The sequence below is a fragment of the Lathyrus oleraceus genome, chromosome 5, assembly GCF_024323335.1.
Source record: "Lathyrus oleraceus cultivar Zhongwan6 chromosome 5, CAAS_Psat_ZW6_1.0, whole genome shotgun sequence".
NCBI classification, from domain to species: domain Eukaryota; kingdom Viridiplantae; phylum Streptophyta; class Magnoliopsida; order Fabales; family Fabaceae; genus Lathyrus; species Lathyrus oleraceus.
The window spans coordinates 214197634-214202651 of NC_066583.1; the positions used below are offsets into that span (position 1 = coordinate 214197634).

General features: G+C 39.1%; 1 pseudogene; it reads left to right on the top strand.

Annotated features, from left to right (window-relative positions):
• Window positions 1-1450: 1450 nt before the first annotated feature.
• Window positions 1451-2820, top strand: LOC127087931 (xanthine dehydrogenase 1-like; annotated as a pseudogene).
• The last annotated feature ends 2198 nt before the right edge of the window (window positions 2821-5018 follow it).

The window sequence follows — 5018 nt, forward strand, 5'->3', positions numbered from 1 at the left end:
TTCTCAACAATCAGGACGAAGAACTTATGGTATTCAAACCAGTTTTCCCGGTATCCAGACCGAAGTGGCATTCAGGCCAGTTTCCGATTCCAGATCGAAGAAGTTCTCAACAATCAGGACGAAGAACTTGTGGTGTCCAGACCAGTTTTCCCGGTATCCAGACCGAAGTGGCATTCAGGCCAGTTTCCGATTCCAGATCGAAGAAGTTCTCAACAATCAGGACGAAGAACTTGTGGTGTCCAGACCAGTTTTCCCGGTATCCAGACCGAAGTGGCATTCAGGCCAGTTTCCGATTCCAGATCGAAGAAGTTCTCAACAATCAGGACGAAGAACTTATGGTATTCAAACCAGTTTTCCCGGTATCCAGACCGAAGTGGCATTCAGGCCAGAGTTCCCGGTATCCAGACCGAAGTGGCATTCAGGCCAGAGTTCCCGGTATCCAGACCGAAGTGGCATTCAGGCCAGTTTTTCCGGTATCCAGACCGAAGTGGCATTCAGGCCAGTTTTTCCGATATCCAGATCAAAGTGGTGTTCAGACCAGATTCCCGGTGATCAGACCAACATTGATACTCTCATATTCCGATGCTTAGTGCGGCGTTCAGGCCATGGGTATTCCTGTGTTACCATTTATTTTAGTATTCAGGTCAACTTCCTGTTTCGGTACTCAGGCCGATTTTCACCGTACCAGACGGATTCTTCTTTTGGGATTGCTTCTTTGCCGTTTCTGACAGGCATGGTTAATTATCTCATAGGGATTCAGGATCAAAATTCGGGTTTTCTTAGTATTTAACCATCTCCCACTATGATCATATGAAGAACATCCTGCTTCATATTCTCTAGTTGAAGACGCTTAAATAGGGGCAACTGTCATACCCCGATTTTGCTCCTGAATTTTTTATGTTTGTTGGGCATGCTTGGCCTAACCTAATTCTGGTTTTACATGAGGTTTGGTTTTGATTCAAAGTCATGGTGTTGTGATTGTGGATACATCTATGGTCTGGGTCATCTGAACAACCAAGTTTCTTGTGTTTCTAGCCACTTGTCAGTCATGTTATTGGTTCATGGATATCCCTTTCAAGTCCTAACCTTATGGTCTTATTTCATGGTTTTGTTCATACACATTATCAGTCAAGTTATTTTCTTTTCAAGAGTCAAACATTCAAGTTATGATTAAACCAATTGTGAAACCAACTTCAAACCATTTTGTTAATCCATTTCAATTTTATTCATTACATGTGAGTCCATACAAGAAAATACAAAGATTGGACATTTTTGACCAACTGTTGACTTTGGTCAACAGTTGACTTTTTGGTCAACTTTGACCAAAGTCAACCATAAACCCAAAAACTCTAAAATTACCCATGACCATTAATTCAATGTCCATTTACAAAGAAAAAAAGAAAGAAGAAAATGGGATCGTTGAAGAGGATGGAGCACGATTTGTAGAGATATAGGTCTTACGGGGACTAAACTAGGTTGCGGTGAAGGTGGTTGTGGGGCTTGCACTGTTATGGTTTCTCATTATGATACAAATTTGAGGAAAAGCTTGGATGCATGTGATTACAGTGGAGGGACTTGGAAGCTGCAGGCGTGGTTTGCATCCTATCCAGGAATCTCTGGCTCGTACTCACGGTTCACAATGTGGATTTTGTACACCGGGTTTTGTTATGTCCATGTATGCGTTATTGCAGTCAAGTCAAACACCGCCTACTGAAGAACAAATTGAAGAATGTCTTGCTGGAAATTTATGCCGGTGCACAGGTTACAGAGCAATACTTGAAGCATTCCGCGTCTTTGCCAAAACTAGTAATATCTTATATACTGGCGTTTCTTCACTGAACCTTCAAGATGGCCAGTCTGTTTGCCCATCAACCGGGAAACCCTGTTCGTGTAATTTAAACAGTATAAGTGAAATGTGTAGACAGTGTTAATGATAAATTCGTAGACAGTGTTGATAGACATAAACCTACTTCCTATAATGAAGTTGATGGGACTAAATATACAGAAGAGGAACTTATTTTTCCTCCTGAACTGTTGTTAAAGAAACCAACCTTCTTAAATTTGACTGGATTTGGTGGGCTAATGTGGTATCGGCCCATAACACTTCAACACGTATTGGATTTAAAAGCCAAATATCCTAATGCAAAGTTGATAGTCGGTAATACTGAGGTAGGAATTGAGACGAGACTAAAGAGAATACAATATCAAGTTCTGGTTTCTGTAATGCATGTGCCAGAACTAAATGTTTTGGAAACTAGGGAGGATGGCATAGAAATAGGTGCTGCAATGAGATTATCCATTCTCTTGAATTTTTTCCGGAAGGTTGTGACTGAGCGAGCTGCTCATGAAACTTCATCTTGTAAAGCCTTTATTGAGCAACTGAAATGGTTTGCTGGATCACAGATAAGAAATGTTTCGTCAATTGGTGGGAATATATGTACTGCCAGCCCAATATCAGACTTGAATCCTCTCTGGATGGCAGCTAGAGCAAAGTTTCGAATTATTGACTCAAAAGGAAACATCAAAACAGTACTGGCAGAAAATTTCTTCCTTGGTTATCGCAAGTTGGATTTGGCGTATGATGAAATCTTGCTCTCAGTATTCTTGCCATGGGATAAGACCTTTGAGTTTGTGAAAGAATTTAAACAGTCCCATAGAAGGGATGATGATATTGCAATTGTAAATGCTGGTATTCATGTTCATCTTCAGGAACATAGTGATAACTGGGTTGTTGCCGATGCATCGATTGTTTATGGTGGGGTGGCACCATGTTCACTTTCTGCCATTAAAACTAAGGAATTTCTCATTGATAAGATTTAGAGACCAAGTCTTGGACCCAAATCATGCCCCGGTTTTGAAGTCATCCGCAGCTACTGGCCACTCACAGGGTTGGAGCAATTTCGTTCTGGTACACAGAATCCACAACCTTCCTGCTACAAGAGTTTCACTGCAGTAAAAAGGTAAAGGTTAATTAGCTCACAGTAATTTTTAAAAACATCAGAAAATTCAAGAGTTCCCAATTTGGCATCCAGACAAAATTAAAAGGAAAAGCACAGATTCAGATTACCTTTTCCTGAACAAGCATCAAAGAGGCAATCCGTTTCTGAGCAGCAAAAGGACTTTGCAGAGATGTTTGTTTTAATCGACCATACAACAACGAAACCCTAATCTGTAGAGGATAAAAGGAGAAGGAAACGAAATCAAAGGGGGGCGGAGAGAAAAAAAGAGAGCACAAGAACAAAACCCTAGAAAACGAGCAATCGGAGGCGGACCAAACCCACCAAATCAAAACCCTAAAATCCCAAATCAAAAACCACCAACGAAAAACTTGGAAGCGGAATTGAAACTTGAAATCAAAGACAAACCTATTTGGAAGAGTTGAAGGAGGAGGTTTGAGCTTCATCACTGCCGTCTTCACCGCCGGAGGTGACCCCCTTTTGCTTCAACCTTGTTTTTTTGTATGATTCTGAAGCGATTAAGTGAAGCGCGATCAAGAGAGAGGGATTCTTGAGGGCGTGTTTGAGTGAGGTTAAGCGAAGGGTACGCGAGAGAGAGGTTTGAGAGATGATGATTGAGCGATTTTGAGAGAGAGAGGGTTGGACGCGATTGAGAAGGGTGAGAGATGATGGGCGTTTTTTTTTTTGAGAGCAGAGAAAGATTTCGATTGAGAGATGCTGTTTGTTTGAGAGAGTGAGTTTGTGAGATTGGGAAGAGAGTGAGGGGGAGAACGAGTCTGCTGTTCCAATTTTTTTTTTTATTTCATTTTAAACAGAATAGGTTTTTTAAAACATTAAACTTTTTGCTTAGAATTCCTAGGTTTAGTTAATAATTGTTTTTTATGTTTTCAACTTATTCCCCATTGAAAAACCCAACAGCCAAGCGGCTGGGTTTAACTACTGGTAGTCCAATAGACTTTTTTATTTTAAGTTTTTTATTCTAATGTTTAATCTATTTGGGTTTATATATTTAAATTAGCACTGTAAATAATAACTAATGATAAATGGCCTGGTGGAGAGAGGGTAGTTCCATAGTTTCAAAAGAAGGGGGTTCAACACTCACATGTAGCATCTTTTAGCATTTTTATTTTCTCTTAACATTTTATTTTCTTTTAGCATTTTTATTTTCTCTTAACATTTTATTTTCTTTTAGCATTTCGTTTCTTTTAATATTTTTATGTCTATGTTTTTATTAAGTTCATCATGCATGCAAAACCATTTTTAAACTTATAAAAATCATACTTTTCTCGATTTAATATCGAGCCCATTTTTACACCCTTGTAAGTCGATTGCTTTTTAAGCATCGCCATCAACCTCACATAGCTTACTCTTGGGCTTTCTTACAATGAGCCGTTTCCTTTGCACTTACACTCATACATTGTTTAATGCTTTATTATTTCATTCTTTGATTATTTGATTCGATTATATACTTGTTTATATCTTAACTGTTTGATTAACTGTGGCCTATTTGTATGGTGTATGAGGCATATACTTATATTGCTTGATTGCCATGTCAACCCCCATTCATAACAAATGTATCCCTCTCCCATGAAATGTATAATATTTACTCTTTCATTCTTTATTCACCTGTTAATACAAGAATTAAAATGAACATTCGATAACCATTTCAAAACAAGACCAAAACCTCGATCCAACGTCGAGTAATCATTTTTTCAAAACCTAACAGAACCAGCACGTATTCATCCGCCCTTGTAAGCCGATTGCTTTATGCATCGCCATCAACCTTGTAAGTCGATTGCTTCATGCATCGCCATCTACCCTTATCCCTAACACTTCTCCTTGCTCCATTCGTCGATTCTTGTTCCGATTAGGTAGCACCCATTAGATAGAACCCTTTGTATGATAACATAGGTAGGATTCCCATATCCTTTTGTATGATAACATAGGTAGGATTCCCATATCCTTTGTATGATAACATAGGTAGAATTTCCTTATTCTTTGCATGCTAACATTAGGTAGATACTCCCATTTGTAAATCCTAACACTTAAGTACATATTGCA